Source organism: Anser brachyrhynchus, assembly GCF_964034855.1.
Source record: "Anser brachyrhynchus genome assembly, chromosome: 2".
NCBI lineage: Eukaryota > Metazoa > Chordata > Aves > Anseriformes > Anatidae > Anser > Anser brachyrhynchus.
The window spans coordinates 65,734,686-65,758,995 of record NC_137695.1 but is presented as its reverse complement, the minus strand read 5'-3'; the positions used below and the strand labels follow the sequence as shown (position 1 = coordinate 65,758,995).

The window sequence follows — 24,310 nt, the reverse complement described above, 5'->3', positions numbered from 1 at the left end:
TTCATTTGGAGAGGAAAAGATAGATCAAAAACACCTCTCCTGATTACTCTCCAAAAGCAGCCAGGTGAGGGTTAGCTAGCAAATTCTTACCCAAATCAAAGCAGCCACCACATCTTTAAAAATAATGTGAATAAATTGAAGTCCAAAGAAAATACTAATACATGCTAATTCCATACCATCCCATCATCCTGTGAGAAACTTATATAAGGTGTTTTTAAAATTCTGTGTAATATTGTAGCTTTTCTTTTTTTTTCTTTGTCTGAGATAGATGGTGCAGAGAAATTAACTACCTTTCAAATTATGATTGTCTTTTAATCAAAGTGTGGAATTTAAATAGGTTTTTGATTAAAATACATTCAAGAAATGTACAAAAGGAGGAAATGTCACACTTAGGTGTTCTAGCAGAGAAATTGCTGGAAACATTTTGCTGTTGTATGTTGCAGACAGCTGGAGCACGATTATTCAGCAGCCAGTGCCACAGACATTATCACGATGGGCTTAAGGTGCTAAGTGCTTTGACACTGAGCTCACAGCATGGTTTCTTTGAGAAGAAAGAGTTAAAAAGAAAGGTTCTCCTGGTGGAGAAATGGTGTTTTGGTAGCATATAGGTAGCTGTCATCCAGAAATGTGAGGAGAAAGCGGAGAAGAGATGCAAGGCTCCTTTATGCACCTGGCTGAACCCACCTGCCCAGAACACAGTGTGTTCCTGAGGAGTGCTTCAGAAAGGTTTTGTGCCCTCTTGTAAAGACAGGTGTAGAAAAGTGCCTGAAGGGTTTTTTCAAAGCCTGAATAGCTTCTCTTATACAGTAAACCCCTGCTTTTGATAACTCCCAAGTCCTTGAAACTGAAGCACAAATGGTGAAACACAAAGAGCAGGCAGTCGCGGCACCTGCCTCAAGAGGCTGCGCTCGAGGCTGCTTTGCCCCTCATTTCAGGCAGACAGGAGGCAAGTCAGGGCTGCTGCTCCAGCACTCCTGGGGAAGTAGGTCTGGAAAACTCTCCTGTGGAGAAGTACCCAGTTGCTGTCCCATTCCAGAGGGGCTGTGCACTACCAGCACCAAGGTGCCTGGTGTGAGAGGCTGCGGAGAATCGCTGGATAACTGGGAGAGGCTTGTCCTCTGTTCTTTGCATGTCATGGCCTTTAAGGAAATGCTAGGCAGGGTGAGGACTGCTCAGTGCTCTGGACCTGAGGGTGGTTTGCAAATGTTTATTAAGTGACTTGATTGTTAAGTGGCTCTTTTAAGGAAAAAGGTTCTGCCTGCACACACAGCTGCACCCTGTCCCACAGGCTCTCTCCAGCCTACTGGCTGACACTGGAGATTCCACTAGGGCCAGGGTGGGTGCCAGAGGATGGGGACTTGGGGAAGGGCTGTTGCAGAGATATCAGGGGCCAAAGAGAGCACAGGCCATATTGGTGACAAGGGCACAAAGGCTTGGGGCACCAGGCTGGGCTCTCCATGGCACACTGTCACGGTAGGGATGGCTTTCGTTGCAGCTGCCTCTAGAGGGCTCATTGCGTTGTTGGAGAGGCACCAGCCTTTGTTCTCACTTCATGCAGCATCGCTGCCTGAAAAACGCTTTGTGCCTTGCTTTGCTTTTTAACCTGCTATCCATTCCCTCTAAAATCGCCGATGGCTTGGCTTCCAAATTGAAGGTGTGAGTTGCAAGAGGTCTGTATGCCCTCACCCTGGCATCACTGGGGTGCAGCGCATGCACCCCATTGGGGAGGCAACAGGGAGTATCCCCTTCACATCTTGCAACCCTCTGAGAGTTTATGGCCTAAAAAACTTCACGACTCTGCACCTAAACCCTGCTTGTACCAGCACTTGTACCATCTGCTTGTACCAGCACTTCTGCTACAGAGCTGGCGTGATGTGGTTATTTGTCCTGCTGCCCAGGATGGGCTGCCAGAAGCATTGAAATTCAAGACCAGTGCCACTAATGGGTTTTGCATTTGAACAAAATTTCTGATCAGAAAAAAAAAAGGGGAAAGACAGACAAAAAGTGTTCCTATTAAACCCATGCTTCAATCTGGTAGATGGACACGTCTCCAAACACCCTCAAAGCCTTGGAAGTTGTTCATGACTGACTTCATTCTCCAGGGCCAGTTGCTAGGTATGTAAGCATACTTTTAAAGCTCTTTTTTTTTTTTTTTTTGGGGGGGGGGGGCAGCAGTTACACTTACAGTAGAATCTGTGAATAAGAAGCTTTAACAGTTAGCACTGTTTAGTCATTCTTGTGACTTTCCCTGTGAACTGCACCACAGTTGACAATATTAGATTTCATCTACAATTACGTTGCCCATTCGTTAAGCTTTATCCTAATGCAGGACAACCAGTGAGGACCGCTTTGCAAAGGAAGCAACATAAAAGATTAAGCTATTTGTTCTGGCTACTGATTCTTCCTTGATTTTATAAGCTTCAGAAACCTCTTGATTTCATCTGGATTTGGTTTAGACTAGTCAGGGTGAGATCATCTCACTTATTGTACAGCTCCTCCTTACATGGAGAGTTCGGCCTTTACTCTTTGCAGCTTTTGCCATCTCCTGCTGAAGTCAAACGAAAGGCTCTTGTTGGCAAGATTGGAAGGGGGACAGACTGTTATCCCCCAAAAAGCACACGTGACTTAGCAGTGGTCCAAGACTCCACTGCAAGTCAATATTGCTGGTTGAGTTCATTGCTCTCCCCACGGAAATGAAATAGCTTCTGGCAGGGAACAGCCCCTGCCATAAGGAACAAAGCTGAGACTTTCTGGCTGCTGGAGTTCAAACCTCTGGCATAAATCAGTGAACACTGTACACAAAGGCAGTATAATAAGTCCTTACTGAGGCAAGAGTGAGAGTCAAAGCAAGAGGCAAAACACAAACACCAAGCACCAAAAGGGAACAAACATCTGACTCTGTAGCGTTGTGTGCCAAATGCCCCAGCACACGACAGGACACTGTCATGTTGTTGATGGTATTTTGTCATAATTATGTGCAATTTGCTTACAGACCTTGTTCGGCACAGATAAAATAATGATCAGCCTCTGTTTGGCTTCTCACTGAGGAACGACTATTTCAGTCCTGAAAACAGCCTTTGTAATCTGCATTCCTTAGCGCCTCCATGGTGAGAGCACGAGTGTTTGTACAGGCGTGGGGAGCCAGCCCATGCATTTCACCGGCTGCCAGCCTGATTTCATGCAGTCTTGGAGGGAACAGATTCTGGGGACTGCTCACAATTGCTCCTGTGCCCTTGATTGATAAACTTTGTATTATGGCTCCATGCAATTGGAAGGCCAATTTGCATGTATATTGCTAACGATTATTCACTCATTATTTTTATTAGGGAACCATACAGAGACCTCATCTGACAAGCAATCCAGTAGGTGCTGTATAAACATAAAGCTTTATGACAGTCTTGCCACAAAGGCTTTCTGGTGCCTAAGAGACAAACAAGAGCTTGATCACTCTGATTATATACAGTTGCTGCAGAGCTAAAAGGAGCAGGATCCTTTCTGCAAACTGCTCTTTATTTGTATAGAGTTCAGAGGCAGCCACATCTCTTGAGGGAGCAGAGGGAAACACAGTAAAGTCCTCATAAGCTGGGCCACATTCCGCCTTCAGGATCATTTGCGATCAGGTTTGCTGGAGTTAGGCACTGTAGAGTCCAACCCAGTGCATGAAAATATGTGAATGGTCCACATGGAGTTCTGCAGACATTCCTGTGCCTCTTCACAGCCACTTCCACTTTGAATCACTGTGAAGTACATGTTATAACCACATCCCATGGATTTCCATGGTCTATACAGGCCTTGGTCTTCTCACCTAGCTCAGGGTGATTTTTTTATCAAGGTTTTAAGCAGAACTGGCCCATCCTTGAGAACTGACTTATTGCATAACATGCTATTTCATGGTAAAAAGAATTATACAGTCATGAAGTTCATTCCTATAAGCGTATTAAAATAGTCAGAAGTTTCCTTTCTGTTTTTGATTATGCAATTAATTGAACATTCACCCCTCTTTCCCTGATAAATGAGATAAGTAATATACATCCTAAAAGAATTCCCAGTGGCATTGAAACTTGCACTCCATACTGTTCCTAGTTAGTGGTATGCTGTGAGATTACAGCCATCAACTTCATAACTTGATAACCCTCCAAAGTTTTGTGGCTCTTTTTCATAATGAAAGACATATATAGCAACTAATTTTGTCTCATATTCTTTATTATACAAAGAAAACAAGAATCTGTGTAAGGACCAAAGTTTCCTATGAAAAAATGTGTAGTGTCTTACCCCTTATGTTTTAGCTTCACAAAATACAAGGTCTAAAAGCTTATAATCAAATAAAAAATGTCTCTCCTTTTTATTAACCTATCAAAACAACTGTCAGAAGAGTGGCTTTCACTGAAGATGGTCAGTTTGCATGCCTTCAGTGTAGTGCAGACTGTTTTATTAAAATATTACAGCAGTGACTGTGTTCCCTCAGCCTCCATAATTCATTGAATCAGATTTTAAGACAATATTAAAGTCATCACTAAAACAGTGTCCTCGCTATTAAAGTAGCTAAAAAATTTGTTGAAAATCCATCTCTGCTAGTGCCCGGTTAATACGTTTAATTTTATAGCCTGACTAGATAAACCTGTGAATATAAATTCTGAAACTAATTCAATTTCCAAGTAGAATGCAAGCCATGTTATCAGTACAGTTCATAAAATGAATAGATTCCAGTAATATACTGAAACCTCGTCCCCCCACATGGTGGCTGAAATGTTAGAGCAATAACAGCAAGCATTTCAGAGGTTCCCTGCTGACTATGCTCATTCAGGGTGGTGGAGCTTAGCTTTATTTATTGAGCCTAATTTCCATTCATTGATGGAGAGGTCATGCTTGTAAGCAGAGAGACCTTCACTTGCAAAAGAGACTTGGGTAATTTCATCTCAGCAATTTGAGACTAAATTGGGACAAACATATCTGTGGCACAAATGTACTGATTTCCATAGAGAAATATCTCAGGTTTAAATGTATTCTATCAAGGTGATCTTAGCCAGAAGTAGTTACATGCAATATTCTTCTATATACATACATACTGACAGACAAACACACAGGCATGCACACATGTGCATGTAGAAGGTGTGTCTATATGTACATACTGTATATATAAATGCTATGTATATATGTCCACTTATTTCCTAGGTACACCTCTATAAGATGCTCAGCTGCTACTTCTGCAGGATAAAAATGCTAGTAGTGCTATACAGTATGCAAATCAATATTCACTGGAAATTCCAGACATGTCATCTCAGTAATGGATATTCTACATGCAGAATGCAAGGCGTTATACTGCTTACATCTGAGCAAGCAAAGCTTTAATTTTTGATGTTGCATAGATGCTTTTTATTGTTGTCTTCCACTTCTTGAAGTATATCAGCACTTCACAAGTGTTACCAGAAGACCTGCCCAACATGCAATTGAACATCTGGATCACACTCTCATTCCATTAGGCTGAGTATTCCGCATGGCAGAATTATATGAGTTTATCCTGAAAACAGCTGTTCAGTTTGATGCCAAAGGTTGAGTGAAAGTTTTCTAAATATTTCAAACTTTTGCTTTAAATTTGTATAACATGCTACTATCTCCTACAAGCTGATGGGTGGACTACCTTCAGAGGCCACTGCATTTCTGTTTGCCAAAACAAAATGTGTGCACCAAGGGTGCAATAAATTTAACTGCAGTGAATGGCCTTTTGGGGTCATTTTGAAGGAAGAAAAAAACAAAAAAAAGTTAATTTCACTTCAGAGAATGAATATTTTATGCAAGATTTGTGCTCAGGGCAATGTTTTGTTACTGGTATTGTGTAAACCCCACAGAAGTGAATCAAAGTCAAAGACCCAAGAATGGGACAGAGGATGCAGATGACAAACAGATGCCTGAAATTTCTTAAGAAAAAAAAAAAACAAAAACAGTAACTGGACTGCTCTGTGTGCCTATGCACACAAGTACACTTATGTTAATACCATCATACATGGACCAATATAATCAAATGTATTTAACAGTTCTGGGCAGTACAGTTTGGTCTTAGCACTGGACTGGCTTTGAGAAGCTCTTTGCATGTGACATTTCTTTTCTGAAAATGCAGCTTGCCAAAAACATCCTCCCTCTTCTCTGAGATTCCCCATCCATGAAAAAGTAACCATGTGTCCAGTGCATACATAGGTTGTATCTAGCTCTGCATCAAAAATATGAAGCTCCTTGAAAAGAGTATGAGCAGGATACAAATCACTCCCATCTAAGTGTCAGAGCTCAGACCTTTCTGTTTATGTATAAAAAAAGCTATCACAGGCCATCTGCAAAGTATATTTTTATTCTCTGTAAGGTTTCTTAATAGTATTCAGGACTGATGTGCTAAAAGTTTTCTTCTCCACTAATAGCTGTTAAAACCAGAACCTAGCCATATCAGAGATGAGCCCTGTGCATAACGGAAAGCTACATTCACCTGCTATGCGTGTCCTGGCCCACTGATGGCCAGTGGAGCGGCTCACCCTCAGGAAGAGGAAAACAGCATTGCAATGAAATTCACCAGGCTGAGATGAGCACCAAATTTTGCAGACTTCTGTTTTAGTGTTTGCTCTCCTGCTTTTTCAGTGCCTCAACTAACAGTAATAATTCTGTGTGTAGAACATCAGTGGCAAAGTAAAAAAAAGGCTTACACACTGCGAACCTTTTTATAGCACTTTAATACTTCCATTAGAAATTATTTGACTCAATAACATGATTAACTCAGTCTTTGTAAATAATTTCACCAACAATTCTTGGCTAATGAAAAATGTCTGTTTTTTTCTGCATGCTCTCACCTGACCCTTGACACATATCAATAGGTAATAAGCTATTTTATTCCTGTTTTCACTTCAGCAAATGTCCCTTACAGCATCACTTTAGCTCATTCATTAGAACAAATTTGTGTAGATATCTGAAAGTAATTTTCTTTCACTGTGGCTATAAAAGCTTCATTACATAAGGCGGGATTCCTATCAACATTTCAACAAGGAATCCCTTTTCGCTTCCAAATATTCCACCAGTCTAACAACTTTTATATTGCTCCTCAGGGCTGGCTCTAAGTCAACAGCTTCATTTCCCAAGTCAAATAGCTGTATGCTTGCTTATTCTACAGTATGTGGGCAGTTTGGCCCAGAAAACACTGTAATTAAGAGTTTAGACAAGACCTTGGCACTAAATTGTCCCTGAATACTGAAACAATGCATGCAGAAGCAGGGAAATAAAGCACTTTACAAAAAATAAGATTGCAAGCAATAAACACTCACAGTATTCGTGTCCATTTAAATGGACAGATGGAGCTGTTTGGGCCTATCAGGTCAATAATCCACAAACTAAGAAGGATTTATGTGACAGGCCATAACGGATTAAATCCACTTTGAAAAGGAGCTAAGGATAATGTTCAGTGTATGCAGGGGACTGATGTGGTATATAATAATGAACTGTTTTTGAATTAGCATAGTTATTTAAAAATTGAACATACAGGTGAAATAACAGGGTTTTAAAATGCCTGCATTTCGCTGATTGTCAAACTACACGAGCTTTAATGCTGAGTGTCACAATAATGAGTCAGAGCCAGGTTGGCAGAGCAGCATTTCCCCTGGGAGTGGTGCAGGACCAAGCCTCTGCTCTGCTCCTGACTCCAGGAAACAACACATGCAACCCTGTGATTTAGTGGGACAATGCTTGCTCCAGGTGCATCATACGCTGGTTTTTTTTTTTTCCAGCTGAGTTGACCACTAGGCAATTCCTAACCTTTCAAAGGCTATCACTTGTCCTGAAGGACAGTGAACCCAGCCTGGATGGGGCCACCAGTTGCCCCAGTCAGAGTCTCACTGATTCCCCACAGCAAGGGGAAATGATCTCCACCTGATAAGAGTGGGTTACCCTTTATCTGGTACAGGAGTAGTTGAGGTAGCCTTCTGAAAATTTTGCTTTTTCTGTTTGCATTTATTAAGCAATTTACCAGCTTGATTTGGACTAGGCTAATGTGTGACCGAGGTTTTCTATGTCCTATTCTGGCCAAGCAGGAGCAGAATTTCTTGGGTGTGTTATGAAGCTGATGTAATGATGTGGGTAAGTGTTTATTTTATTGTTGTATGCTTCAATAAGTCTATAAGTAGTAGCAAATATGAGTTCAAGCTCTCTTCTACCTTCCTGGATAGTAGTCTATGTCTGCATTGTCTTCTCATCTAAAAAGTCTTTCCTATTTCCACAGATTCTTGGCTCTGGCTTTCTTAGTTTCTTACCCCTTCCCTCACACTTCCTTCTTTTTCCAAGTTTTTTTTTTTCTTTCTTTTAATTATCTAAAATATTGGAAAGCTTCTATGCTGCAGTCCTAGCAACAGTAGTTTCTTTTCTTTTTCTGTGTTTGCAAGAGCTTGGAAATATTTCATAATGACTGTGTCTGTCAAAAACATTACAAAGCATTAGACCAGTTTTTCATTATCTATAGAAAACGTGGCCCCACAGCAAGTTAGAAGAGCTGAATTCAGTGGTGTTTAGCATCTAGGATGAGGAGATGAGGATGTGGAATACAACAGGTACCTCTTACAGAGAGGTAGCTCCCTGTGCACGGGGGGGTGGGCAAACTCTAGCATTCTTCTGGTCACACCAACTCATCTCACTTTTTCACCCGAAGAGCAAAGCTCACGGTACTTCCCTTCCTCCTTCTGGTCAGGCAAGTACATTGAGAGATGTTTGAGGTATTCAGATACTCTGGATACAAGTGTCTCATTGAAACTGGTAAACAAATACAGAATAAACAGAGAAGCCCTCAGGAATGCTGTGAGCTGCTTACCGGCATGTCCTTGGATGCATACTCCTGTTCAAGTCAAGAGCTGTTCTGCTTGCAACTCAGGAAAGTACGTGGTTAAATGCACTGATCTACAGTCTTTTGTTGCTTTCAAGAAGTTCAAAAGACCTACACCCACCAGCAGCAGAAACTTGTGGGAGCTGAACAAAGGAAGGGTGCTAGGAGTCTGTTAACTTAACTGCTTGTGGTTGGTTCTGCATGCTTCTTCCCCTGATGTGTGAAATGCATGTGTATGTATAAAATATAAGCAGCTTGAAATGTGTTTTATATTGAAATGTGTTATTTTTTTAAATATATGTATATACAAATGGAGCCTAGTCTGTTCCAAAACATGTTTGAACTATACAAAAATGAAGAACTGGACTTCAGTTTAAGCTTGATTGCATAATCAATTTGTATAGAGGCTGGTTGGCAGAGCAGGGATAATGGTAACTTAATTGGTCAGACATTTTCTGGAAAAAAAAAAAAAGAAAAAAAAGTCCTTTCTCTTTTTCTTTTTTTTTTTTTACTCAGTCCTTGCTTCTGTGCCTTTAGATCCATCCTTTCACACAGATATTATTTATCAGAGGAGAAGAACCCTTCAGATGCCCAAGAAAACTCACATAATCTCTAAACACAGAATTGTTGACCTTGTTTTATTTGCTCTCTTTCTTAAGGTCAAAAAGTCAGGAACAGCATCTTTGAAATGTGTCATCTTCTCATAATTTCTAAAACACCATCTTTGTCTTTCTACTGGGCAATGAAGTAAAATTATTTGTAAGATCCGAAGAGGGGAAAGGGGAGCTGTTGAGGCCTTGTTAAGCTTAACAGTTTGACATACCTGGAATTCATAGTTATTCAGTGCAGAACCTGAACAGGTACTTACCTTAGCCTTAGAGTTGAGGACATGTTTAAATATTCTTTTAAATTGGGTCCAGGATCACAGCTGAATGTGAAGAAGGGTTTCTTGATTTGCTGACAGCCATAGAAAAATAAAGAAGTAATTTTGATTTCAGATGATGAATATTTAAACAAAAATTCACAGAATGAAGAACTAAAAAGAATCACTTGTGGTAAAGAACTGTCTTGATTGGTCTGAAACAGAGTGTGTTTTTCAATTTGAGCTTTTTGAATAATTTTAAAATACTTTTTGAAAGTCATTTCAAATGAAAACGTTGTTTTGTGCTTGAAGCAAAATATATCACTATCAAAAATGTCAGAGTACAATGTTTTGACTTTTTCAGGTTTGTTTGTCATGCACCCCTACCGCAGCTATTTCTAAGAACAGATGCTTTGGTAAAATTGACCCAAATTCAAAAAATATTTCTCTATCACTGCATAGAAGCTTTTTCACTTGATGTTTCAGACCAGCTATGATCTGGATGACATAGAAAATGTTAATAATAACTTATTTCTATAACCTTCTGCCCTGTATAATCCTTCAAATGTCAGAATACGCACTGGCTACAGCACTTATCCCCAGCAAATGGATAACCCACAAGTGAGCAGAACAGCAAGATACACTATGTGTTGGTGTCAGCAGTGAGATATCAGTGTGCGATGACACAGTGAGAAAATGCTTAAGTGGAGCTATTTGTCATGTAACTAGTGCAGTGATGAACACAGAACTCTGGATCAAGCTGAAGGCTGAATTTCTGGTATGTACAAGGAGCACATATTCACTGGCTATGGGAGGTTGAACATCACCATTGTGTCTGCAAAGGTACCTCATGATGAGGTCAGCTAGAAGAAGCAATAATAGAAAAAGCAAGACATGCCAGAGGAAATAGTGACCCCATTGAACTTGTTGGGAATTTTTCTGTCTACACTCCACTGCCTTTATCTTCACCACGGGACTCAGAGTACATTTTCATAGAATCATAGAACATCCCGAATTGGAAGGGACCCATAAGGGTAATCGAGTCCAATTCCTGGCTCCACACAGGTCTACCCAAAAATTCAGACCATATGACTAAGAGCACAGTCCAAATGCTTCTTAAACTCCAAAAGACTTGGTGCTGTGACTACCTCCCTGGGGAGCCTGTTCCAGTGTGCAACCACCCTCTTGGTGAAGAACCTCTTCCTGATATCCAGCCTGAATGTCCCCTGCCATAGCTTGGCACCATTCCCTGTGGTCTTATCACTGGTCACTAAAGAGAATAGATCGGCACCTGCCCCTCCACTCCCCCTCGTGAGGAAGCTGTAGACCGCGATGAGGTCTCCCCTCAGCCTCCTTTTTTCCAGAGTGAACAGGCCAAGTGACCTCAGCTGCTCCTCATAGTCTTCCTCTCTAGGCCCTTCACCATCCCCATAGCCCTTCTCTGGACGTTCTCCAATAGTTTCATGTCCTTTTTGTACTCTGGTGCCCAGAACTGCGCACAGTACTTGAGGTGAGGCTGCACTAGAGTAGAACAGGACAACCACTTCCCTTGACTGACTAGCAGTGCCGTGCTTGATGCATCCCAGGATATGGTTGGCCCTCCTGGCTGCCAGGGCACACTGCTGACTCGTATTCAACTTGCTGTCAACCAAAACCCCCAGATCCCTCTCTGTGGGACTGCTCTCCAGCGTCTCGTCACCCAGTCTGTACGTATAGCCAGGGTTGCCCCGTCCCAGGTGCAGGACCCGGCACTTGCTTTTGTTAATCTTCATGTGGTTGGTGATCGCCCAGCTCTCCAATCCGTCCAGATCTCTCTGCAAGGCCTTTCCACCCTCATCCGAGCCCACAGCTCCTCCAAGTTTAGTGTCATCAGCAAATTTGCTCAAAACACCTTCTAGTCCTACATCCAAATCACTTATAAAAACACAGAAGAGAAGTGGCCCTAAAATGGAGCCTTGGGGGACCCCACTAGTGACCATCCACCAGCCTGATGTGGCCCCACTTACCACAACCCTTTGAGCCCTACCTGTCAGCCAATTGTTTGCCCATCGTGTTTTGGGCTTGTGAGACTGAGTAAGTGTTTTGGTTGCGTACCAAAAAAAACCTTACGTAAGTATTTGTTTCATTTTTCTTTTTGTCTGTGTACACTCCCGTGCATGTGCTGTTTTACCCAGTAGCATAGCTACGAGGAGTGAGAAGCTTCACCATGTTCTAACAGGTCCCGGTCCAGATTACCATTAAAATGTTATGATATGCCATAGTAGAAAATCAGTTTCCCAGTAGGAAGTATTGGATGCAATGTGAGAAACCAGGAGTTTCTCTTTCCTGTTCCCCTGCAGGTTTCCCCTGGTAATCTACAGGCAAGTCTTCTACACTATCAGATCAATTGTAGGGGAATCAATTCACATTGTTTAGTTGTTGTATGAATGTATTCAAGGTTTCCATGTGTGAGGGGCAAATTATTTTAATGATAACACTGTAAGCTTCTATTTATATCAGTAAGAGCAAGCTTCATCTGGAGCCTCTGAGCTGAACCCCTTTGTGCAGGGGTTTGTGTCCCTACTTGCTGCATAATAGCATGATTTCTATACCCTCAAACCTCCAAGCACAGTGATTCCTCATGAATCCTTCAAGCTCAACCTATGGGTGCAGGCAATATATCCTGAACATGGAAAGGTCTTAAAACAATATGAGCAATAGAGAGAAAAGCAAGCACGGAAGAATGACTTCGGGTGTCTTATATTAGCAGAAGATATCTTTATTTTTTACAATGTTATGGTGACAGGGTGATGCAAGTTTCCTTTAGCTTTCACCAGCTGAACTTTATGGCAATTTATTTGGCTTCTTAACATCTGGCCTGTGAACAGTTTGTATAGTCATTGGAGTTGTTTTGATCTTAGTCTCCAACGCTGGCCAAAGAAATTTCAGCAGCTTGACTGGAGCCCAGAAATAGGATCTTCACAGTTGACAATTCTGGTTTTATCACTAACTGACCTGAGGGTGTTTATCAGCAGGTATATTACTTTTAACAAATATTTCAGGTTTTGTCTGTGTCTTTGAATTAAATCAAACCAACATAATCATAAAATCAACATCACAAAAACCAGGTCAGCATATACTGCTTGTAAATTGTCACAAAGCATCTGTCACATGCTTAATCTGCTTTTTAAAGCAGGGTGTATGCCTTTGCTTAAGCCCATGTCTTAAGCTACTTCTTTAGCCCCCTGTGGTTTGACAGGGCATGATCGGAGGGCAAGATTACTTGTGCTTGTTGTACAATGTCCAGTGTAGAAGTAGCTGTCTCATTATCAAGCAGTAGCTCTGAACAGGTTGTTTAAAGCTTTTAGCATTCTGACATAGGTCCTGAAAAGTAACAGCCCATACTAGCAGCCCTCCACATAGAAAAAACTTTTAATATTTAGCAGAGCAATGCATTTCTTTTAAGAAACATCATGAAATCAGCCTCAGTCAGGACTATCCTGGTTGGTCCTTAATCACAATCATCTGACCAGCACCATTAACAAGCAGCTAAGAGAACATTGTTTTGACTGACTCTTTGGTTGCATGGTTCCATGAGTGTGAACAGAGGATTGATTTTTATAAAGGCATCTTTAGATGATTATTCTACTGTCTCTTGAACAGTGTCTACCAATAGAGGATCCACTCTTTCTGGTAAATAATATCACTTTCACTCTGTACCACTTTCATTGTCCGGGCCTGATTCCCTTGGGGACATACTGTACTGATCCACAATGACACAGGATTAATTAAAACAATATCAGAATTGGGAATTTCTGTGTTAAATCTTATGCTTTTTGTAGAATAATATTTTACTTTCTCAGTGGAAAAAGTAGGTAACCAGCTTCCATAAGGGTTGTGACAATGGGCCCATCAGTCACCTCAAAATTTTAACTCTGCAAAAGTAAATGTAATTCTTCAAATCTTCTAGGGACTTCTTTTACTGCAGTTGCATATATTTGCATAGTGATTCACAGATAAGTGCATGCCAATAGCCACTTCTGTGAACAGATGTTGACTTCTAGAAGTATCAGAGTTCCATGAACAAGTATGTATTTTTGCATGTACAGAGAAATGCATAATCTAGTAGTATGCTGGAAATTTAAGTTTTGCCTTCCAGCATGCGTATAGAGTCACAGCATGCTCATCAGCCTTTGTAGAAGTACTCCTGCCTTTCAGTAATAACAAGAAAGAATTTAGAGTAAGAAGAGGACAACCAGAAAAGAAATTGTGCTGCAGTAATGTTGCTAATAGAGACACTGTATGCAATACATGATGGTATCTTATTAAAAAACAAAAAAAAAGCAACATTCAATTTTAAATGGTGTTTGTCAAACAGCGTAGTGATTGAATATGTTCTTAGTCATTATTATAACAATTATGTAGCAAATATTGAAATAACAGACATTATCTAAAAATTCAAACATTTGGAATGGGCTGTTCTAGTAACAGGTTTGTAGGAATCCACTACATATTTCCTTTGCGTGTTGGTATTATCAAGATGAGTCTTATGAAATAGGGACATTTAATAGGGATGTTGTAGGACAGCATCATATAGTGGAAAAGAGAATGAGTTTTGAATCAAGTTTCATCACCCTTTTTGCAGAAAAAAGCACTTGTTAGCTCAAGGGATAATCTGCCCTTCTGATGACAGAAGGTTTTTATAAATGGTAATAAGTTTCCAGGCACTAATATATTTTTTGGACCAAAATGAAATTAGGCATAATGTAGCCCAAACTCAATGTTAGGGTAATGAAATGCATATACTTCTCTCTGGTTGCGTTCTTCCCCTGGTGTTCTCGCAAATCAACAGTGCTACCCCAGTAATAGGTGTTACTAGACCAGTTTCTATAGATGCATACAAAATTTGAGATGTACTTAGCCGATGGATTGGTTTTTTTGTTTGTGTGTTTTTTTTGTTGTTGTTGTTTTGTTTTTTAGGTTTCTTGTATGATCAACTGGGAATCTATTCACTTTTATTATGATGTTCTCTTGATGTTCTTTCAGATTATACACAGCTGGCATTCTGAACTTTGTTGCATCAGAACATTAACTACTGGAAATTTTGTTTCTCCTTTTTAATAGTCTTTATCGTGCTTTTGATTTGTGCCTGAGAAACCACATTTTCCATTATTAGAAACAGTCCAGTAACACTTGTTTTCAACATGGCAAATAATCTGAAGAAGACCCTTACCCATACAGACTGCTTGCTTTATACAGACAGGAAGCAGATGGCTCAATGAGACCATGCTAAAAAGGGATCAAAAGGGCAGAAAGAAGAGGGGAAAAAATAAGGATATTCAATTCTTTATGATTCGTTCTTTAAAAGTCAGGTCTGTAAATCCTGTCTCAAAGGCTAATTTAACTTCTCCAACTGTGTACTGAGAGTTACAAGCAAAGGCAAACCTTTCCTAATGGCTGTTACACATACTCTTCTTTTAATCCCAAAACGGGCTTTCACATGACTTTCTGAAAGCCAGTCTGAACTTTTGTCCCAGTCTGACCACCTTGGTATTCTGGGGGTAAGAAGGAAGACAGCATATGCAGTCACACAAAGTCCTCAGGTTTAATATGCCAGTATGTTTTTTGGTGTTACTAAAAATTTATAAGGCCCATTATGAACATGCTGCAGATGAACAACTCTTCCTATATATCATAATTAAAGACAAAATGCAGACTGAATTGCTACTTCACTATAATTCTCCTATGTGCCTGCCTGCAGAGGGGGATCAGCTCACGTGAACTGCCCACATTCACGTAGGTGATTATGTATCTGCAAAAGCTTGTACCTGAAAGGGTGTGTGAATTCCCTTGCAGTTGACTAGCTTGGGAGATCTCGTTTCCTATTTACAGCCACAAGAATAGGGCTAATGGTCTTCTCACTGGCCCTTTATTATTGGAATTTTGTTATGATAGACGTAAATTTTGTATTCTCTAAATCTTACTAGAGGACACGCTTCACATTAACTTAATCAACATAAGTGTTTCACAGTGTCCCTTTCCATTTTAGGAAGTTTCAGTAAGAATAATTTCTGTTGCTTGTTATTTTTGCAGGTTGAAACTTTTTGTCTTGGTGACTTTGACTTCTTTCAGGGACGGAAGCTTCCCTTGATACTGCTGTTGAAATCTAACTACTGAAGTTAAATTCCAGCCCATGTTCCTTTTCCTAATTCCTTAGTGATTCAATCTCCTCCCTATACCTTGAAATCATAAAATTAGAATTGGCCATAGGCAGATTTTTCAAAATTCTTCTTTCAACATGGTAGCTCCTATTAGTAGTTTTATCTTGTGCAACACTTGAATAAACCTTATGTATTCCGGTTTTTCTTTAGTTCTCTCCTATGGATTGCCCCCTTAACAAGATGCTGACAGGCTTTGATACCACTTGGCACAGTCACAAAACAAATAAATAAATAAATCTGAACTTTCAAATTACATAGCCACTACCTCGTTATTTCCTAGGAATGTCATACTGTGAATTGTCTTGTTTGTGAGATGCTCAGGGGTAGATGTGGCAGAGGCTTAATTTGGAATCAAAAAAAATAAAATAGCAACCATCTTTCAGCTACAATAAGCATTCAGCTACCTTCATTTCCTCCATTTCATGTACATATACAAAGTACCAGTTCAAAGTTTGTCTAGTCACCTTTCCAGTTTTATAGCAGAGACTTGGGCAGTAGAATTGTATCTAAAGATAGAGGACTATTTTTCTGACACATCCACAAATTAGAACAAGTGAGTTGCATTAGGAGACAGCAAAATAAGTGTCTGAGTCTCCTTCATGTAAGAAATAGCTAGAAGGAAAACAAGAAATTTTATAAAGAAAAACCTGTCTGGAGGATAGCTTGGACTTTTTTTTTTTTTTCTGTAAACATAGTCTTGACTTTTCCAAGGATTTCTGGGAAGCACAAGGACAATAGCTTACCTTGAGATTTCTCATCTCTGTTTTTCTTTTCTGGTTACCTCCTTTAGCAATTGCCTGTATAGGCTGTGTTCTGCTGAGTAGAGGACTAAACAGTAAAGTATAGAGCAAATATCATCTTAAGACTTGCTAAAATATGAAGCGGATGCTTTGGAGTAAAGTATGTTGGAGCTGGCTGGTGAAGAGAAGTGCTATTTAATAGATTCTCCTAAAAATAAGTGCGTGTGTGTGTGTGGAGCTATTCAATATTTTTAACTTACAAAAATGAAAGGTTTTTGAAGATCTGGTCTTTGGAACTTTTTCACTGATGAACCTCCTTTCCTTTATAACAAAAATAATTTTTTGGCAGGGTTCTCTACACTCAGTTCACAAGTCTAAATAAGTCTGTTTCCTAAAGTTTTATTTTTATATCCTGTTTTTCAGCAGCTAATGAACAGTGCAAAGTATCAGTAGCTGAAAGCATGGGATTTGAACAGTACTGGACTCACAGGGCATCGATTACGGAACCAGAAGGTAGTTGGTAGGGCTCTGAGAAGCAGATGAAACTTGCTTCTAAGCATCATAGAATCACTTCCACTTGTTAGTCTAAAAATCAGATAAGGTATCGTTAATATGTCTTCATCCAAGTCTAAAAAATATTCTTGAACCATTGCCATGTGATGTGCTTAATGACAGTGAGAAATTAACAAGCTAGCTAAAACTCTAATCTTTTATGCTTTATTTATTCATTTATTTACCAGACCATCTAAAAGCCCCTAGTATGATAATGGCATTGTGTGCACATAGGAAAAAAAGTGGTCCTAACATGGAGAGTTGATAACTAAAGATATGAGGCAAAAGATGAAAATGAGAAAGTGGGAAGCACTGACAGCATCATTTATAGGTGTGTGTCTTTGTGTTGGTTGGTTGGGTGGGTTTCTGAGATTGCTGATAAAGTAGCCATTTTTTCTTTTATTTTGTTTTTTTGTTGTTTTTTGTTTGTTTTTAATAAGAAAGCAAAAGAAAGCTTTATAAGAATGGAAGGAAAAACAGGACAGTAAGGTAAGTGAAGATTTTTGAGGGGTAGATTGGTGAAAGCAGACAACTTATTACTTGATAATCTTACTGTGCAATAATGAAAGAAGAAATATGTTTTAAGGAAAGAAACTAGCCAAGCAGCTGTTATCCTAAGTACGGTTTTATGTTTGTCCTTGTTCTGCAGACCAGTGGAAGCAGACAGAATCGAAATGTAGCCTTATATTGAAGTGAGTGCTGTGATGAATAAGGGTTATGCTAAAATTCGTACAAGTCTCTCATCTAATTACCACTCCATCCTATGCATTTCTCCTGCTTGAACCTGGAGCTATTAATGAATCTCTTTTAACTAAAGGAATAGCATTTTGCCAATTACAGAGCAAATAGTACTTTTGACTAGGTAAATACTTCCTAGTTCTTAATGTGATATTTAAAACTATAATTCCCATTTTGCACTCTATAATTTAGGTATTAATCTTTGACTCATCCTTGACATTCTACTTACACCTACAAGTACAAGCACAGTGTGTTTTGGAATTTAACAAAATTAGATATACTGCACTTTGCCAAAGAATGACTGGAGAAAAGGCATACTTTTTCCAAAGCTAGATGAGTGAAAAACACACTTCTGCAGCTTTAGTGAGTCCATGTGTGGCAGAGCAGTACATGTGGGTCAGGGGAGCTATTTCCATGTTTCATCATTGGATCATCATTTGTCACACAAGATGAACAAACTGGGCAGAAAGGAGAAATACTTTCTATTGCTTAAGGTTGTTTTACATGCTTTTTTACATGTAAAATAAAGACGCATGCATCTCTATTTTGGTATGTATGCATTCCCAATAGACACTTTGTGCTACGGAGTTTCCAGATGGAAAGAATTCCACTTTCTCTATCGATTTCATAGGTAGATGGGTGTCTCCATCTCATCTGTTTGCTAGGGGGGACACCTCTCCAGCTATTTACTTGAACCTGTATTTCAGTATATCTTCCAGTATGTCCCAGCCTTAGTGATTTCTAAGACAGATCAGAGTGAAGAACAGTCCAGCTTCTACTTTTCAAAGTTAGATTGTGTATGTGCTAGTTGGAACCCATGAGGGCCAAATGCTGTGTAACAGAAAAATGGCATCTGGTTAGGGAGTCAGAGGCTGACGATTGCAGCCACCTAATGAGGCCTCTCTCAATGCCACTGCTCATCTTTATAGCATCTTTTTAGAGACAATATCTGGCACCCAAGTTACAGCTGCCAACCCTTGCTCTGATGCAGGGGATGATGTGTGGCAGCAATCAAGATGTGAAAGACATTGTCCTGCCTGTAATTATCATGCCACTTCATGTGCTGGAGCCAGAATGGTCATGTCCTGGAGGACACAGAGCAAGCACAGTGCTGTTTATGCTGCTTGTCTATGTTATGTATTTTTTCCCCTTCTTATCGTCAAAAGTTAGTGTCCTGAATCTCATGTGGTTGGGTCTTAGTGAATGGGGGAGCAACAGAAGCTGAAAATTTACAGAAAGGAAGAAATGTTTAAAAAATGAATCCCAAAAGAGCAGCAGCAATGAAGAAGTATTGGGAAAGGGGGAACATGGCACCTGGTCACCTAGGGAAGAAATATGGCATGGTTATACCTTACTGAAATCTCAGAAGTGCTTGTGTGTTATGCCTGTGAGCTAAAACAATGGCAAAATGCAGCATGCCTGCTCTGGTATCCAACTAATGATAACAAACCACCTGCTCTCTCTGTTGTTCCCTTTTTTTCTCTCATTGAGCAAGTAGGCCCAGGAGCTTTTGCTATTGATTTCAATGAGAAAATATTTAGGTGCTAAATTCTTTCAGGCAGGGATTATTTTTGTATTGCCTGACACACTGGGACTTTTGAGTTATGACTGTGGGCATTAGGGTCTCAGGCAAATTATGGAGAATAACAGTAGTGAAATAGTATAAAATGTAAATTATTTTCTGAAGATTGTTTAAAGGAGACATACACAGTGCTTAGCTAAATGTCTCAGCAAAATCCAGATCTGCGGCAAACTGAGGAGCATCTGGGCTGGAGCTGTCCCTTCTAATCACAGCAGAAGGAAGTCATTCAGTTAATTATGTCACGGAGATATGATCTCCTGTACCCCTCAGGTCAGGACTGGGCTCTCTCTGTCACAGCCAGCTCTAGGTTTAGGCAAAGCAATGTTTCATAGTGCAGCAGACAGCCAGGGCAGGACGGGAGCCCTATAACAGGAGTGGCTACAGAGCTCTGCTTTGATCCTTTGCTTTGCCAAGTAGCTACTGCTGGGGAGTTTCAGTCCTCCCAGAAGAAGCAGTTGCTGTTTCAACTCCTCCAATTCCCCAGCAGCAGCGAAGAGGCAAGCCCAGCTTTTGCAGCAGAAGAGGCACAGCACCCAGGGGGATGCTTGAGCCAGTCTATTTTACACTTGCCAAGTTTTAGCTTTTATCCTGCTCAGTGTTTATTAACCAACCCAAATCAAATACCTATCACTGCAGTTCCACTTGGATACTTGTTTCTGGGGGGGTGGGGGTGGGGGTGTATCTTTCCTCTGTGATTGCCTATTGTCTCAGAGCCCTTCTATCTTACAATCCCTTTGGAATCAGACTTGGAATTGCCCCAGCCCAGCTTCATCTACTGAATATGACGTAGAGGGAACAAATCAAACTGGTGGGGATAGAAACCCTCAGAGGCAGAAGGTGGTCTGAGAACAGATGACAGGAATTTATTTATTACAGAAATATGCATGAGTTGTAAGAGTAAAGAAGTCCTGGATGTGAAAACAAGAGTTCTTATTAGAATAGTAATGATAAGCAGGCTTTGGGACCTTTTAAACGAATAATGGCAGTATCTGTCTCTGTCACAGTTCTCCAGATGATTGGATAGTTCAATGGACTATTAAATAAACTAAACAAAATCCTCCGAGTTGACAAAACTTAGGAAAACATCTTTACAGAAGACAAACAGGGATTGAAGTGGAGAGTGCTTGAGGGGCTAGGCAGATTTGCTTTGAAGACCTCATACACGTTCTTCGTTAAGAAGAAAATGGTCAGCTGTGCTCTTTCAAAGGTTCTCACATTTCACAGTCTCATGGTGGCTTTCTAGTCACCTAGAGAAGACTGTAATTCTCCCTTCAGCAAAGTAATTGAATAAGTTATTTCTACGTGTTTCTAGTCACATCATGTTGCTCAGTTATTCACGATATGCACCAGAGGAAAAGGGGAAAAAAATTCAATTTGTAGCAAAGAAATTGGGCAATTTTAAGAAGGGAAATAAGAACCCTAAGGGTATTGTAACACTAGAAAGGCCTACCAGGAAGGTTGTGCTGTCTTTCAAGGGAGGTTTTAAAGTGTAGGTTAGAGAAACATCAGCGAAGAATGAGCTAGGTGAGGTTAATTTCGCCTCATTGCACAGGGAAGAGATAATATCTCGAGGTCCCCTTCTGTCCTGTGTTTCTGTGAATCTGTGCTTTTGTTATTCTTGGTCATTGTCCTTTTGTTGATATATTCCACTATGCTGTTTGTCGTTTAGACTGCAACTCCACATTAAGTGCTGCCTTCAAAGACTTTCCTTCCACAGTAATCCCTTTTCTGGAGAGCACACTACATCTTTCTTTTAATAAACACATACTATTTGTGTGTTCCAGTCCTTACCTCCTCAGGCTTTTACAATTGTTTCCGGCAAATTGCATTTTCTCATAGGCTCCAGGCATTGAGAGGAAAATTACAGCCTGGTAGTGAATGTTCACCTAACTAAAAAATGTTAATGTCTCCCAGTACGTGCTATTCACATGGGGTCAAACAGTGGGCTCACAGAATTCAGGCGTAAAACACATTGATTTTGGCAGTGCTTGCATTTGGCTAAAAGAGCCTGACAAATACAATAGAGAGCTGCTATACTGTCCCTGTATTCTCTTTGGTTAAGAAACAATTTAATTTAGTAATATAGCTTATCCCATTTTTGAGCTAAACCTAAACCAAGAACAGCCTATTCTCCCTTATTTCTACACCCAGATGCCTCATTGTCATTTATAAGATCCATTGAAGCCTCTCTGTGAATCATGAATGTTGAAGAACAAATGACCAGCCACTTTGGGTCTGAAGGAGGAAAAGGAAAATTCTCATGGAGAGATCGTTTCCACAGGCTCCTCAGAAAAGCAGTGAGGAAAGGGAGGCAGGAGGCTCTCTTGGATTGCTCTGATGTAACCTCTGGAGTAGCTGAATTTTGCTGGCTGCTGACAAAAATACAGACAAAAAAATTTTTGCTGACAAAAAAATACAGAGCCCTGGGAGAATAGCTTCCCAACTGAAGTACCTCCCTGGCTGTGTGAACCTGGATGAGCAGGACAAGGGGTGGTGTCCAAGTCCACTTGTCCCCTTTGTACAGCCCTGCCAAGGAAGGGAAGCAAGCCATGGTACGCACATATGCTGTACAGGTTCCTTGCTCAGCCACATGAGGAGGAGGAAAAAAAAATAAAGAAAAAGAAAAAGGAAAAAAAATGTTGTTGGATGATTTTGTGGAATAGTGTTTGAGGAACTTGAGTATAAAATATATTTCTTCCATGGTTTCCTGGTAGAAGCCCTCTCTATCCTAATTCTAAAACAGCTTGACTACCAGGTCTTTGATGGAGTAAGTGAATTTCAGTTTAGGACCTGAGACTGTTTTTTGTCTGTATGCATGAAACAACCTGAGCTTCTTGTAGTATTGTACAAGCCAAAAATACAAGCCAAACAAGAAATACATTAAATACACATCATAGGGTTACTGCCAACTACTTTATAGCATGCTGCAGTATTCACTCCACACAGTAGTTGTCTCCTTCCTCTAGCCTCTGTCCTACCCATTTTCAGCATGTTTCTATTTTTATCTCCCCACCACTTGTGGTTCCAGAGAGGCAGTCTTTCATATGGGGCCAAACCTTGCAAAAGCCTGGTCAGTCACTCTTAACTTTATTTTGAAACGTGGTTCCTTTGATAAAAAAGCACTTGGTTATGCCTTCATCTCATTGAATCACACTTGGAGGTATATATATATATATACTATATACTATAGGTACTTGCCAATGGTCTATGCCTGTGTGCACTGGAGGACTAGCACAAGGAAGCTGCAAGAAAGGTTATTTACAGGATGTACCTAGCACTGGCTGGCTTCAGCCACCATTGAAATGGTGTTGCGTCCACTTAGCTCTGCAGCAAAAGCTCACGTTCCTCTGTACACCCCAAAAGAAACACTGGAAAAAAACATTCTCCAAAGTCAGTTTTTACTTCTCTCTTTCTGGCCCATGCTGGGCATCACTAAGAGGCAAAAATTTCTGCACAATTGTTCATTTCTCTAAGCCTACTATAAAGCTAGTCAAAGGATTTTGCAGGTGACAGCTGTCCTTGCTGAGGGGACAGGCAGAGGAAGGATTTCCAGAGACTGCTTAGTAGCTTTGAAAGTTTTTTATATGACAGGGACCTCTGATTGCAGCTTGCAAGTCTATTAAATACTGTAACTGCTCCCGGTATGATCATCAGTGTTTGATTTCCACCCCCTCTCTTCTTTTCCAAAGGCATTGTTAGTTTTAATACTGGGCTTTTGAAAAATACAAATATGACCGCTCAGTCAATATATTTTTGGTCTTTGTTTCCTCAACTGCATTTTCAAAACCAGCATTTTTAATTGGTCACTTGAGCCTTTTTTTTTCAGTGACGTTGAACCTCTTATGCATGTCACTTCAGAAGCATTTTCCAAACATTGTAGGCGTCATGGAGCAATTTTAGCATAAAAAGAAGAGTAAAACTAGAGATGGCGGGGGAGCAAATTACATTTTGTATATATAGTATTAAATGCTTCCATTAGTTGCCATAGGGATGGGCAGAAGTTGGTCTAAAATGACAGCTTTTCTGATGCTTGATGTGTTTAAAAAGAAAACACTGGGGGGAGGGCTTTTCATTGTTATTATTACCCTGGGAGTCTTTTATACAGGAGGGGAATGTATTAAAGTCATATTTCTCTTAAAAACACAGTGGGGCTATGTTAACAGACCAGGCATCACCTTCACTTCTCTGCGGAGTCACTGACCTCTACAAAATATGTATCTTTGTAGCTTCAGGACTGAACTTCCACAGCTGCTCCAAGCTTCACATTTCTTCCTGTTGTGCAACGTGGGAGCTATCAGGCAACCCCTCCTCCTGTGCATTATCTGTAAATCTGTGCAGCAGTAACACAAGGAAAACTTCGTCCTGCAATTGCTGCTGTGCACACCCTGATTGCAACAGAACTGACAAGACCTGGTTTTCATGCCAGGCTTTTCTGTTTGTTTGCTCTCTTCCACGTTTGCTTGGTCTGAATACTGGAAATCAACAGAACATGAGCCCTCAATTTATAGATATGCTATGAACTCCCACACAATCATGTCAAAAAGCTAAGAGGTGCGAGTCGTATCACAACGTGTCATCTAAGCCTGCAACTATCTGATGTTAAAACTCTCTCTCATGTCAAGTATGACCAAGAGCAGGGCACCAGCTGTGCTGTTTGCTGGCATTCAGGTCCCTGGAAATTGTGTGTGGATTGTATGTGTGCCATACAAGGGATGGTTTTTGTTTTTGCTAACAAAAAAAGGTAAATGTTTCAGAAATGGTTACTATATAACACGCAAATGAGATCTAACTAGG

The 24,310-nt window shown here is 40.3% G+C and overlaps 1 protein-coding gene across 1 annotated transcript in view; it reads left to right on the top strand.

Annotated features, from left to right (window-relative positions):
• Positions 1-636: 636 nt before the first annotated feature.
• Positions 637-24,310, top strand: part of PHACTR1 (phosphatase and actin regulator 1) — a 350,894-nt gene continuing 327,220 nt past the window's right edge. The window contains exon 1 of the mRNA XM_080577960.1: positions 637-2,115. The gene's annotated coding sequence lies outside the window, so the exon portion shown is untranslated. The remainder of the gene's footprint in view (positions 2,116-24,310) is intronic.